We start from the raw sequence: 15,725 nt of genomic DNA, 5'->3' as shown, positions 1-15,725 counted from the left end.
TAGACCAAGGACACAGCCTCCTTGTGTATAAGTCTGCAGCTAATAATGACAACTGTAACATGGATGAGGGGTCTTGAATGGGTGGAAGTGTATTGCCACGTGAGTACATTTTATAGTTCAAACAAGAGAGACTGAACTTGACATATGCAATCCCGCAGCGACAGAGCAGTCTGAATTATGAATGGTTTGTTAAGATGTAATAAGTTGTATGGGGATTGTGCTATACAACTATATTTTATATAAGTGTGAAGTAAAACTGTCTGGAGCACCTTTGTGGGGTGCCTGTAATCTCTGACCTAGGAGTTGAGAAGGATAAAGATTTAGGGGCAGGGATACAACTGTGACTGTGTTAACATTCAACTGAAACTATTAATGAGCCTGGTTGGACTGAGACAGGACAGTAGCTTGGGTCGGCAAGCAGAGTGCATATCAGTGGCAGGTCCTCTGTTATGGTGGAGGAGCGTCGCCCCACTGCTTTTGAGCAGTGTAAAGGAAAGGAAATATAAACTGATAATGACTTTGAATTAGTATCATTTTATGTTTCTTTGCGGGCAGGTGGGTGGGGCTGCTCTGCTCACGGAGCAGGGCAAGGGAGGAGTGGTTTGCCAACTCCCAAGTGCGCAATGACTGACTGGTCGGCCCTCTCGGGCCCCCCAAACCAGTCATGCACAGTTGCCTGGTTGAGCGTCGAACCAGGACGCTCAAAACCACTCACAACGCTGCATTGCAGCGTTGTGATTGGTCAGGGGAGCCTGGCTGTTCTTCCTGTCCCACGCGGAGAGCAGGAGCAAGGAACAGAGACGGGGACCTGGTGGCAAGGGAGGTGTTTTTTTTTTTGTTTTTTACATTGCGCAACCTTGTGTGTCCCCCCCCCCTCACCTCCCCCTCCGCGCCCGTCATGCCGGCCACCACTACGGAGGAAACACGAGGCATTTAATGTAGGATTTGAGGATTTATACAGATCTGAAGTTCTACCTTATACAATTGGGGCCCGATCCACAAAAGGCCTCCGCACTCACAGCGGAGGCCCCGTAGTCATTGGGAGGGGAGGGGGGGGCCACACTCGTGGCGGAACCTCTACATTGCAGTTTCTCATTGTGGTCATCCCACCAAGAGTGCAGGCACCCTGCCACAAAAGCAGGGCCTCCTCAACGAGTGCGGAGGCCCATGTGAACCAGTCCCCCAGTACTGTATTGGTTCAAAAGAGCATCACAGTTTGATTAATGTTACATCATATGGCCTTTCCTGAAAAAGCTAGGCACTTTGGTTTTCATTCGATGGATTCCAGATATTTATAAATGATTCACTAGGTTAAGGAAGATAAGAGTTTAGTTTTGTTGCTAATTTTCATGTGTTTAAATTTGTGTTTATTGTTTATCAGGAAACTGTCGATTAAATGTTTAAAATTTCTTGCAAATAGAGGAAATAATTCAATGTTAAAATTTTGTTTAGTTTATTAAAAAAAGTGTATATAATTTTAAACTACTAGTTGGAGAAGCAATTTCTGCAGGTGCAGAACGTTGTGCTCTAAAGGTGTGCTACGTTACTAGCTTCACAAATATTACATTACAGTTTGCGCCTATATGCTGTTGAGCATTGTTCATTCCCAGATCCTGCTCATTTAAATAGCTGATTATCCTCATACTTAAACAATTCCATAGTCTTTGGCAGTGTAGGAAGACTTCCTCGGCAAACTGAAACAAACTCAGCCATTGTGATGCTAGCTTATAAAGCTAGAATTTCAACCTTGAGCAAAGGCTTATTATAGACTCTTACAAACTGTTAAAGGATGTCAAATGGCCCATTATTGGCACTATTAAAATCAATTAAATTAAATGTATTAACTAAGTCTATTAAATGACTTAACACGTGAGCTCTAATAATGTAACATGCACACATTTTTATTTTATTTGTTTATGAAACAACCATTGGAGACTCTTAATAAAATGTTCACTGCACTATTTAGAAGTCTATCTTTATGAAAAAAAAAATACAATCTTTAAAACAGAAAAGATTTTTTTTATTACAACGGGCTGTTTTCTAGTACGTGTTGTAATAAAAATAAAAGTAGGTAGTATTTAATTTACCGTTTGGCTTGATATGCTAGGGCAAAATAGTCATCATGCCTATTACATAATACAATTTCAATAACAAAGGTAATGTAGTACAGTTCACGTAAAAAGACAAAATTACTCAGAGATATATGAAACTGTCAATTTACTGGACCTGCCCACAAGTTGCAATTGCCACAATCATAAAACATATTTTAACAAAGAAAAAAACCTCCCTAAAGAATGAAAAGTGAGCACTGAAAACCAATGGATCCAGCTTACAACTGGAAGTGTCTGGATTTTTCCAAACTTTCAATCGTTCATCCATCAGTCCATTCACACAATACCTCATCATCCGTGTACTCGTTCATTCTTGCACTAATACTTACATTAATCCACCCCCTCACTCGTTCTTGCATTCACCTATTCACCCTTTTATGGTAGAATACACACACAAACTCACCAACCAATGAAGATGTACTTTCAGTTATCAGAAAGGCATTCTGCCTTTGTTGAAAGTGTGCGAGTTGTGTGAAGTGGTCATCTGTAGTCTGTCACTGGTAGTCTGAAAGTGATGCGAGTGTGTTTCTGGTAGTGCGTGACTGCTAGTTTGTGAGAGACGTGACAGCGCATTTTGTGTGTAAGACTGCTACTCGGTAAGTGGTGTGAGAGTGCTTTCAACTGTGTGCCTGCTAGACCGTGAGGGTTGTAAATTCTGCCAGGAGAGGGAGACTGCTAGTGATTGGGGGAGTGAGTGCTTCCAGGACTGTGTGACGGTTAGTTTGTGAGAGTGTGAGAGTGTTGCAAGTATTTAGGGTGTCGTGCTTTTCCATCATAAGGGCGTTAACAGTTAGTTTTGTTGAGTACGACTGAAGGCAAGTCATAATCTTATTGAAACAGTGCTCCAACAATCCTTTCCCTCTGTGAGCCATGACAATCTTCTTTCCTACATGAGGCTGTGCAAAGACTGAGTAGGGCATTAATGACCCAAGCTGTTCCCGTATTCACTTTTGAGACCCTTGCCCACATCATGTGCACAACCGGTTGTGTTTACTAGGGTTGCTACCAAGCAACAGTTACACCAGTGAGCAGACACCCACTACAACTGAACCCTATAGGGCTTGTAGCAATTTAGCTTTGCAGTGAAGAGCTTTGTAGTGGTTTCTGGCAGCTGTACTCCCTAGTTTATGCCTGTGTCAGTATGCCCAAGCAATGCCAGCTCTGTGTCTGCATGCATATAGAACACGTGCAGCAAAGTGCCCTTCTAGAACAGGGTACATAAGCAGTACAGTGAGCTTGAGGGAAACAGCTGATTTGCCACCAGGCAGGGCGAGTATACTGCAAATAGTGCTTAATTTGAGCTGGTGGATGCAGAGGAGGCCCACCGGCACTCATTCTTTGGTGACCAACACTTATTTTTACTCATCAGACGTTAGCCCAGAGTAAGAAGGAGAAATATGAAATGGGTAAAACGGAGGAAGAGAAAGAAAACATCAGTGACAAAGAAAGAAAGCAGGGTTGAAAAAAAACCTGAAAGAGGGATAAAAAAGTGAAGGGAGTTTCCAGTGGTGGATAAAAGGAGGCATGAGGCGAAATCAAGACTATGCGACCTTTGTATTTGGTACTCTCAACCTTCGAAAGCCCTACCTGCGGGATTCTGAGCGAAACGTTAGGGCAGACATTTATTCTTGTACAAATTAATCACTGACAGTGCATGTACTGAAGAGCACACACTGACGTTTTGCCACAAAAAGCAACACACAATCTAGCAAGTGCAGCGTAGATCCTTCCCAACAGTGTCATCACATAGTATGATGGAGGGGTTACGGCTCACAAGGAAGCCTGTCAGCGATCAACACAATACTAAATGAACTCACCATTGCAGGTGAGGTGGGTAGCACACCAGTGTCTAGGCCATTTTTTTACTTCAACACACAACAACCACCGGCCAACTCATACAGTACTCAATTGTTATTTATATTTTGGGCCTACCTTGCTATTGGGGCCAAACTGAGCACCAAGGTACACGCCATTAGCACCCAACACTAGGGATGGCACAGAAGAGCAATTCAAGGCTTTTTCCGGATCGGTGTATGGGTAGAAAGTCAGAACTTTGCAAAACACACAAAAAGATTTAACAAATCAATGCTAAGGCAGCACTTTTGCGTTTAAGAAGAAAAAATATTTGTATTTACACTCAACTAAAAACTAAACTTAAATGACAATTGTACACAATGAAAACCAGACTTCTCTGGCCCAGATGACTCACGAGCAACCCTGAAGTAGCTTTCAGAGGTGAAGCTGAGCCCAGCACCTCATTCAGACAGTCTCTGAATTAAAGAAAGTAGCAATGCTAATCTCATGACCCTTAGAGTGGCAGCAGGTCAAACCAATGGCATAGCCTCATAATAATAATCAAACATACTGTGTGAGCCTATTGGGGCTGTCGCATGACCATCTGTCTCCATCACCAAACTAGCTAAATCTCGAATAGATTGGCAATGTTGAAAGTATTGCATTATCAGTCACACCATGTGTGTGATCAATAGGCCATAAAAGAAGAGTGCCAGTAGTAACCAAAAAGTTTGGACTGCAGGAGCCAGAACGAAAATGTGTTCGTTTGGTGCATGACCAGCCCAAGTGCTGAGGAGAGCAGGGTATGGCTCCAGACTTTAAATAATTAAAAGCCTGATGTGTATTTGTAATTTACGTGTGTGCGCGTGTACCTCCCTAATAAACAAAATTGTAACCTGGAAGCTATACCTGGTGTCAAAGATCACCAAAAGTATCTGCTAACCCCAAACATAAGGGGCGCCTCTCTGGCACAATGGTGCCCTTTCATTGCATAATTCATGCAATGGAAAAATAGTGGTCACGTTTGACATTATTGGTCATTCTTGGTCTAGTGGTGGTATACTGGCAGTGATCATTTATATTTTTAGAGCATGACTGCCATACTTTTGTTCCCTGACATAATTGTGGCCACCCCTCGCATAATAATGGCCATGCTGCTATATGGCGCCCAGCCCTGGCACAATAGTTGCCCTGGTATAATGGTGGGCATTACAGCATATTTGCTGTTATGGTGAGAGTCCATGGCCTATGATTGTAATAACTGGACATTTGAAGCTGAATCTGTTCATGTGAGCCATTTGTACACTTGAGTACTTGACGAAAATAACAAGCTCGTGTTCGGGCAACGTGTATTTCCTGAAACAAAAACTGATATTTTGAATGCAAAAATTATATTGTTTCGGAAAGTGTTTTTCTTCTGGGAAACCGAGTTGGTCTGCCCAAAATGGAAAGCAGTATTTTGTTAGAAAAATATGCATATTTTAGAAACTGATAAAGATAAAAGTCTGCAAATCTAAAACATATTTAAAGTTAATAGTTGAATGATTATTCAAGCTGAGTTGTGAAGACATTTTGCTGTGGTTATGTCCTTTGAGCCAGAAGACACAAGATGCTTTGGCAGTTTTTGCATTAGTGAGTTGAAGACATTTAATATGAAAAGACTCTTTCCTGGCATTCTGTTGGTAACCTCGCCTGAAATGCTTTGGTGGTCAATACTGATGATCTTGCTTTGGGTGTCCACAGTGTACTGTTAACATATGTGATCACTATTTTCTAGTGAGCAGCTTGAAAGGACATTACTTGAGCAGAAGTAGCTATCACTACAGAAAATGTTGGAGATCCTGCTCTAGACCTTCCTGTAGAACAGATCTGAGGAAGCAGGTCTTTCAGTGTCAAGCAATCTTAAGCTTCTTCATAGAGCATCTGCCTGCGAGTTACGTGTAAAACCCCCTCCCCAATACATTTGTTGCCGAGTTCATAATGTGAAGACCTTTTCTACTTTATTTGTGACGATATAAAACCCTTTCCTATTGCATTTGTCAGCATATTCCCCCATGAAAAGCCCCTTCATATTGAATGTAACACAGTCTGTATTAACAATCTCTCTACCAATTACGAACCAGATGTCATAAAGAAGCGGGTCAACACAACTATGCCCAATCAAATGTCCATAAAGATGATCAACAATGGGTTTGGAGCCAAAGCCTCTTTTTGGTTGTGAATACATGATCTCTGACACAGCTAAAGCTGTATTTAGCCAGACCTACATAAAGCGACAGCAGTAACATGGCATAGTGAGTTAGAAGCTTGTCGCTGACACCTGCTTGGCCTTGGCGGAATACTGAGTTCAAATACAAGGCCAATCCAGCCCTCCACCACTATCAAGGATGGATGGTAAATAGAGTAACATTAAACATTACAACAGTAATACCTATTACTTGTAGTCAAATGACAGTCTGATATACAGTGTTACATAGAATGTGTCTAAATGTAAATCACTTTCTGGAAAATTAAAAATAAGACTAAAGAACATAGCAGAACAACGCCAGCTAAACTCAGTTTCACTATCCCTCCTTTAAAAGAAAAAAAAAAAGTAAAACTGTTGTACTATGCAGTCAGCTATAGAAAACATACACAAAACATATCATAGCTCTCGCCACCAACCATGTTTTTGCCTTGATACGTCTTGTCTTTGTTTCTGTACCATTAGCAAATTGATCTTTGAGCATGGCGGTTGCTAAGAATTGTGGCATGTGTTGTGCGCATTCATAACTGAAATAATCAGTTGTTTACGCATTTGAGCCAGAACAATAAATCACTTTAGCTCTGTTTTTTTCAGTTATTATCATTATTTTCTTGTGAGGTCTTATTTTCAACCCTAGCTGTGTACAGTCATCAGATGTGCAAAGTAGGGGTTTGGTGAAGTCCCTGGCGTGACCAGGTCCTGCACCCAACCCACCCTGAGCCTTCGGCTGTGAGCAGCAGTGGCTGGGCAAGGGCTGATCTGTGGCCAGGGCCTGTGCCCTGCCCGCCATGGCAGCACAAGCCTGTGCAGCCCATCGCAAGCCTGCAGCCCGCTCCGGGCACCCAATAACTGCTTTGCACGACCTTAGGCCATGCACAGTGGTCATTTGACGCAGGGTCTAGGCTGTGGCCAGACCCTGAGCTCAACCTGCAGGGCATACACTATCTCCTGCGTTCCACGCAAATCCAGACACTCATTTTGGTGTTTAGCTTTCCTTGTGTTTTTTTTTACTTTTTTTTTTTTTTTTTTTACACTGCCCGAAATCTGCAAGCCAGAAGTGATTCAAAATGGCAGTCAAATCCAACACCCAAAATGCCTCCTGGCGAACTTGTGAGTGAGCTCTGCCTCGCGGGTTTCCTTTCTTTCAGGGGCTTTTCTCAAGAGTGTATTGTACTTTCCACATGTCTTGGTATCCCTGACCACTGCCCTGGGATCAGTTACCATTGGGGTTGGTCATCAATGAAAATCAGAGCAGCTGATTCGCCATAAGGTGGAAGTCCCCCAGTTGTCCCGCGGTATCCACTTGGCAAGCCGACATGCTTCAGTGGGGGAAGGCAGAGGGTGCAGCTCTTCGCAGAGAAGAAGAGAGGGGACTGAGAAAGCAACCCATCTCGATGGACTGGGAGATTATGCTACTCGCACTAGAATCACTTGACCTATCACCCCCACAAGGTACCCCAACCCCATAACACACAATGTCGCTCTCTGACCCTTTCTCTTTAGGTTCCGAGACCCAGACCCATGCAATATAAACCAAGGGCACTATAGTCCTCCCAGGGTTACATCTAGAACATACTACCTTGATTATTTTGGAAGCTAAATTCAGACAGACCAGGAGTCGGGATTGGGTGGGTTAGGGAGGGAGGGGACACGGTTGAATAAGTTTCTATCCTAATTAGAAATGTAAAGCCTCTATATTGTCAAGTTTTGTGCTGGGACTAAAATATTTTAGTACCAACGATTTCATTGGAGAACATTGTACTTCGTCTTTTATTTTATTGCATTGAGCAACATGTACGGAATTTGCTTGCAACATATGTGATGTAACTATCACAAATACAAAAGACTGCCTCTGTATGATACTTATTGCATTGGATGGAATGTCAAAGTCATCAATAAAGTGTGTTATAAAAAAAAAAAAAAAAATCAGAGCAGCTGAGAAACTGTCAAAGGCATAAGTGTTAAATCTAGTAAAACGGCACAGAGCAAGCAGTCTGCCACGAGCAGGAAACAAGACGCTATGGTAACAAGCATTGGCATAGCCAATAGGTCTCGCTTTTGGGACCTTATAAATATTCAGTTATGCAGCACAATATCCTTGGTGCAATAACATCAACAGTTGCATGGCTAAAAACTTATAAGGTCCCAAAAGCGAGACCTATTGGCTATGCCAATGCTTGTTGAAGAAAGCTATACATTTATTTCCCTTCGAAAAACTCATAAACGATGTAACTTTTCACTTGGGTGGTGTGTTAATTCTAAAGTTATGTTCAGGACGCGTTTAGCAGACATGTTCTAAGTATCATTTTTTGTATTGCTCCCATTTCATCTATATCGTGTGTTATTGACTGGTAAACCTTAAATCGGACTATTTTTTATAGTGACAAAAACAATAACCAAAGTTGGCATATATAAATGAGCCCCAATATTTAACCACTTTAAAAAATAAAAAAAAATGGCCACTTGCCGGGTCGGCTTTCATTTGCATTGAGTTCTTGTAACATGGTTTAAAAATACACCTTGCGTTGTGTGCATGATGTGTAACCCATTTGTTGTCACCACAGTAATGCACTGGTTTCAGATGTACATTGTCCATCTGCATTGCAAACATTTCTAAACTGTCAGCACTTAAATGCCATCGACGTGTGCAAAATCACTTCTTTTAAAACTATTTTGCCATTGAACATTGATTCCTGTGATCCATCATCAGCCACAGTAACTCATTTAATTATCAACAGGGTTTTCATAACCTAAAGGCAATCTGTTTATATTTGTTTAAACTTTTAATGTTATGTACAATAACAGGCGCTGCCTTGTTTGGTTCGTCTTTCTCCGCTCCTCAATTTCAGCTTTAAAGCATGTAAAATCTCCCTAAAGATATGAAAATACGAGGCATTTGCCAGATCGACAGAGATGGAAAATTTGCATTCGATTAGCATTAGCTTTTTAGATTTGTGCTAATAGCTAAATATTTTGACAAGATTATATATAAAAAACTTTAATTTTTTGTGTGAACGGTAATGGTTGTAGGATACACTGTGTTACAAATTACTGTGTAGAACAGAAAACTTATTGAAATATCCATGTTCACCACAGTCTCACTGGAATAATTTCCATCCAGTGGTTGGGAGAAGCAGTCCTAGAACTACATTTTTGTTTTTAAATATAAATGATAAAGACTTGGATAGTCTCTCTGTACCTACTGTCGTATCTGTCCAATGTTTGTGTTTGTACATATGTGTGTTTATGATGCGTATAATCTTATATCATATCAATGTATGATACATTTAGTGTTTGTAAAAAAAATATTTTATATTTAGCTAGTTTAAAGGTTCAATAAAACACAAAGTGAAAGTGTCATAGCACCCATTTTCTTAAGAATAGTATATTGTCTGTATATTCTGTGATTTTAAATAAATACATATAAAAATATGCCACAATCCATTTTCTTTCATGAACATTTACAGTAAGTCTCTACAAGCAGCGCATGCACGCTGACTCAGCGAGACCTAAAAAAAAAAAAGGACTAAAAAGACCCCTGCTGGAGCACGCACAGTTGCATGTTTCCAGGAAAGTGAGCTGGTCGCGGACATTAGCGCATGTTTGTCTATGCGGCCGATAAACACGCCAGAAAACAGCAACTTTACTTAGATGCAGTTTTCTATAACATTGGCGTACAAGACTATTACCGGCTAATGCGGGATTGTTAACTCCGCGCAAGCCCACAATATATGGAAAAAGAGCGCAATAAGCGGTAAAGTATAAATGAGGCTGAATGTGTTATAAAAAAAAGCCTTGGTATTTTCATGCTTCCTTTTCCGAACCTGTCGCGTGCTTCTGTTAAGTGTACACCACAAGATTTGTTAAATAGACAACCATTCTTTCATGCTTCGGTTTTCGAGACAATTCTTCGGAATCGTAAGTATGTGAAAAACAAGTGTTCTGTTTGTCTCAGAAGCCTTTTTAACCTGCCCTTTTTTTCACGGCCCTTTGGAAGCTGTGGGTTAACTTTATTGCGACACATCAGCTTGAGGCGGGGTAGTAACGGCAAGTAGGAAGTTCCCAATATACCGCGGCGGGAGGAGAGGTAAAGCTGATCTTTTATAAGCCCGTTGACTAGAAGTCTAGTTTCTCTCTCAAGCGGTCCTACACGTTTAATCTTCTTTGTCACTCAAGTTCAATCTCAGCCTATTTCATTCTCAGTTTTTTGTTTCCTCAAAGAAAGTTGGGTACTGGGGTGACTAACTGCAGTAGAGGCAAATTGTGGGCAGAGACTGTAAACATTCAGAACTAAGGGAGCAATTTCAGGACTAGCATTGGCCACGAAAGTCATCGCGATCATGATCGCTGTGAAAGCGAAAGTGATCGCGATGACGCGCTAAAACACGCAAGGGATGCGCGCGCAAGTGCGCGTGCTTGTTGCGCGTTCTAGCAAGCTGGCTAAAAAGCTGGGGGGGAAAATGCTGCCGCCGGCCACAGCTTGCCCGTGCACATGCACTACAAGCTGTAGCCGGCGGTAGCATTTTTTGAAGCCCTCACTTACTAAAGTCTCTCCGAGCAGCGCATGCGCACTGACTCAGCGAGACCTAAAAATGAAAGCAGTGCCTTGTGATTTTGAGCCAATCACTTAAAATACAAGTAGCGATCTCGGGGGAGGGCGGGGTAAAGGGGTAGGGAGAGACGGCATAGGGCGAGCAGGAAACAAGACGCAATGGTGAAAATGAAAGCGGTGAGGGGGTTGGGAGAGATGGCACACGATGTGACTGGAACAGCATTTGAGCTTATAAATGACTCCATCCACCAACATTTAAAAAACAGCAATGAAACGGCATCAAGCATGCTATGAAGGGTGTCCGGTCAGAGCTGCCGACTCGGAAGTTAAAGTCTCGGCGTCGGCTCAACATTCTGTGATTTTGGGAAAATCATTTAAAATACAAGCAGCAATCTCAGAGGGGTAGTGGGTGAAGGGGAAGGGAGAGAAGGCACAAGGCGAGCAGGCTGCAACGAGCAGGAAATAAGACAAAGGTGAAAATTAAAGCAGGCACGTCGTAAAAAGATGCACGACTTCCAAAGTAAAACAATAATTAAACCTGCAATGCAAATGCAGACTGTAACATAAAGCACAGCTTCCATGAAGCGGGCGCTGTGCTGAAACACAAGCACAGGTAAATAAGAAAAAAAAATAGTGCGCACAACAGAACCTATATAAAAAAAAAAATCATAATACCACGTGTAACAGGAGCAGACTCCTGGGAGGATTTGAAACACCAAAAGACAGGACACATTAAGTATGCTGACCAACCAAAAGCATGCATTTATGAAGGGTACGAACTTGTACGAATGGAAAAGATGGGAGGTCCCTCAAGCCACAGTCTAGATTACTGAAAGCCTCACAGAGCAGTGCATGCGCTGCCGAGGCTCGACCTAAAAAGGAATGCAATTGGACGTAAAGTTCTACTATCATGCCAAGTTTAGTGTAAATCGGTTCAGCCGTTTGGGCTGTAGATGTGAGCATAATTTCATATGGGAGCTAAAATGAGAAAACATCTTTTTCCAACCCCTTGCATTTAACTTTTTTTTCATAGATGAAATCAGCATGAAAACTTGGCATGTTGAAATATAGCTGAGTAAGTAGATTTCCATGATTACATGGAAATCTGTCCACAAGCGTCAAAAGGTATAGGCAAATCAGAAAATGCCTTTCAATGGAAACACCGCCTGAACCATGCCTACACAATGGCTACCACCACTGTGTAATACATACACATATATATTAAGACATTTTGATGTAAAGGGAGAAAACTATGGAGAGAAGGAAATATGGGGAGAGAAATGAGTCTCAGGGAAAGAAGGATGAGAAGAATATGTTGCTAAGTAACGAAACTAAACTATGCAAGTAAAGTACCTGGAGAGCCAACTACAGCAGAAGGTCAGACAGGATGGAGACAAATGGAGCAGGAAATGTAGGAAAAAGAAATGGACTGTTGACAGGATTCAGGAGAGATTAGAGAAAGATGGCACAACAAACAGAATGGAGAATTTTAGATTCGGAGCGGTAGCAAAAGGTAAAATGGCAGAAGGCACAGAACAGATGCCAGAGAGAAGCAACGAAGCTAGAAAGGGAAGCAAATGGGAATGTAAACTAAATAGGTGACAGGGGAAAGGGTCAAAAGAAGGAGATACAGAATCCCATTGTGCAAGTTGGTAGGGAAGTGGAGGAATTCTCAAGAGTAATAAGAATAGATGAAATTCAAGGGAGAGAGACAGACATATTGGTCTAAATTAAAAATAATGACAACAAAAATTAAAACAGCGGAGCCTGGTGTAATCACTATCCTTAACAGCCAACAAGTACCAGCTTGTTTAAAACAAAGTCGGGAAATGCATGATACATTCCATAGAATTCCAAAATCTATATCTGCTCCAGTGCCCTGTATTGCTTTGCCTACTGGTCACCAACTTCAATCTATGAAGCTGAACAAAGCTCCATGTTCTCGTACACACACACCGCAATAACACTTTAATACTGCTATGGAAAGGGTAATCCCTTTATACCTTCGGCTAACTTACTTCAAAATGGAAAGTCACTTCTACATTTTAGATGCACACAGGTGTAAATGGGAAACTCATGTATAAACATGAATATCGACGCATAAGGAATCCCTGGCATAAAATTATGTTACTGCTGTAAGAAAATGGCATACAATTCCCTAATCAGGAAATGACTCTTACACATTGCGAGCACAACCCACCTACACAATGCGGTAGCTTGACAAGTGCTGGCACACCAGCCTGGAAGATGATTGCATGCCAGCTGGATATGCCACTATGTATGACGGTGGTTTAGTACAGTCAGGAGGGACGTGCAAATTTCCAAACAAAACAAAATCACGCATCAATAATGTGTTTGGGGCTCAGATTATTTTTTACATCCATCTCTTTTATGCAATATACAGCCGAACATCTTTCCCTTTAAAGCACCTGCCACTATTTACTCCCATTTACAACAAGCATAGCGTACACCGACATCGGAGCATCCAATGGCAAGCGCTCCAACAAGGCCCTGAAGCCAGATCTTCGACATGACTGCTGTACCACCATGAACTGGGCAGCACAGCATTTTATTCGCAAGTAGCGAATCAGAGTTCTTGATCGAATGACCTATATTGAATGCCTAAAAATATTAAACTATATGCACAGCAGACAGATTAGAGGCACATTAATAACTATATCCCCTGAATGTGGCAGGCAATGCAAACGTGTCCTTCCTCACTAATTAGCAAAATGTAATGGTCTCAATTTCCGTTGTGTAATTTTTATTGGAACATTATTTGATCCTTTAAAGCGGCAAAGGGTACATCTCCTGTTAAAAGTGAGTCATCTGAGAAAGTTAAACTTATAAGTGAATGACATAAAAAGGTCATGAAAAACACAAATGGATGAATAAGTGATGCGATTAACTTACTTTTCCTAACATTGTCCTGTAAAAAACAAGTCTGTCCTGACAAATCCTAACTCAGTTACTTATTCTTGTACGTGGCAAGGTCCTTTATTTAGAAACAAGGTTGTCAGACAGACATGTTGGGAATCCTAGTACGTATCTCTTAATGCATATATATGTTGTTTCGATATATGTAAACAAGCAAGAAGAGACTGTGCTGCTGAATATAAAAGAACACAGCAGCGGGGGCGTAAGGCACTGTCTATCCCACGAACTCTATGCAAAATGTGGTGAAAACGTTCTCACCATCCAAACCATATGCACTGCTCCCTTAGCCACCGTGGAGCGCTCCATAAATATGCAAATGTTTTGAGCCCAGCAGAACACCACCCTCTTCCTGCACCCAGAGTGCGGTACACCACTGCACCCTTAAACTCACAGGCCCATGGTACATAATGTGTAAACGGCGTGTCCATAAAGAGGCCCAAGGGTACTCCGATCTCTGCAGTAACCTGCTGAGAGCGATAATAGTTTCTCTTTCCCAAATAAAATATCGCTGTGTGGTCTTGGCAACTTGTCCGGTCAATGCTGAAAACACTGCAATGGAACCTAACCCGACACAGTGCCTGTCTATGTTATCAGCAACAGAGTCTAACTAGAAACCAGAAGACAGTAGTACTCAAGAAATTAAAGCTGCGCTCTTAGAGTGTGTTAACTTGTAAATTGAAAAAGAAGTGTTGCAAAAAAGTCTAAGCGATGGAAAATGCGCAACTTGTAAGAGCTATTTACATTTATGAACAGAAAAGGCATATCTTTCCTTTGATCCCGCCTTTAGTGGCAAACGTTTTACCAATATTTATAAAATCCGGGAACACCCAGCGCATCACGCTGTTACCCGCGCTAGCTAAACAGCACGTGTTTTACGTTCGATAAAAATCCAGCTACTAATCCCTAAAAATAAGTGGAGATCTCTTGGAATGTGTGATATTCAAAATGGTCCTTCTCTGGTACCAAAGTGCACATTGTGCTTATATGAATTAAATACATCAAACAGGCAAGAGAAATGGACCAGATGCCGATATAGTAACATCTCAGGAGTCGATTGTGCGTTTGAATTCCAAGGTCCTATGTTGAACGTACAGCGACTCAGAAAAAAATCGTTTATAATAAACAATTGACGCGAAGGCCCAATAATATTACTCGATTATGTAAGTGGGATAAATGTCATCCTCTGAAGCATTCCCTAAGAAGCATGGTGCGAGAAGTCATCAAATATTTAAAATTAAAGAGAAAACATTAGGGTGCATCACATGTACCCTATTCAGTATTAATCGATTCACAAACAGTCTTACAGCCAAGAGGAGCATTGCTAGCAATGAAATAAAAGTGCTACAGCATACAACACAGTGGGGTGTGGAAAACGTACATTTGCGAGAGTGCCAGTTAAACAACAGCTGCCACAAATAGATTTACAGTAAGGGCTCTCTCGGTAGCTTGTATATAGGTGTAAGCTGTGGTCATAACATCACCAAGGAGAGGATTAAAGGATAAATACAAATCGTGCCTGTGCTTATAGTCTCATAACAAATGCAAGTCTGAAACCCCTCAGTGCTTAAGGCTATACAAAATGAGAACAACTGCTACAATGTGGGGCAAGTTTGTTCAATGTTATATAAGGTCGCTCGTGTTTATAGCGGTTGTACTCGGCCTCTGTGCCTGACAATCAGCTGGGTTCGTGCCTGTGCTAGAGAGTTGGGAGTCCCATTCCGTCTGGAGGATGTTCAACAGGCACAGATTGAAGAGACTGACTGTACTCCAAGTTAGGGGGTGACACTCTTACCCCACGGCGAATAAGACGGTGCTGAAAGAGAAAGGGGGTCTCGCTTCTGGCGAGTATGGCTACGCAGACTTCCAATGCAAATGCCTCTCGAAGAGCGAGGCTGTGTGAAGGGAATGGTGGATATTTCAGTTATGCCGGTTGACAGGTCAAGTGCAAACTTCGGGAAAAAAGCTGGGCATCCAGCTCAGGGGCGTAGCTTTCAATAGAGCAGCGGGTGCGGTGATACCTGGGTGCGAGTGTTAGACTGGCCCTCTGCAATCAAATTACATACCGGCTAACTCACAAGGTGCCACA

The 15,725-nt window shown here is 41.9% G+C and overlaps 1 protein-coding gene across 2 annotated transcripts in view; it reads right to left on the bottom strand.

The window, feature by feature from the left end:
* Positions 1–15,725, bottom strand: part of SLK (STE20 like kinase) — a 475,210-nt gene that overhangs the window by 457,777 nt on the left and 1,708 nt on the right. The gene's annotated exons all lie outside the window — the stretch shown is intronic.

This window comes from Triturus cristatus, chromosome 1_2 (assembly GCF_964204655.1).
Source record: "Triturus cristatus chromosome 1_2, aTriCri1.1, whole genome shotgun sequence".
Taxonomy (NCBI): Eukaryota; Metazoa; Chordata; class Amphibia; order Caudata; family Salamandridae; genus Triturus; species Triturus cristatus.
The sequence above is the reverse complement of the archived record's forward strand: the minus strand, read 5'-3'. Positions and strand labels throughout refer to the sequence as shown.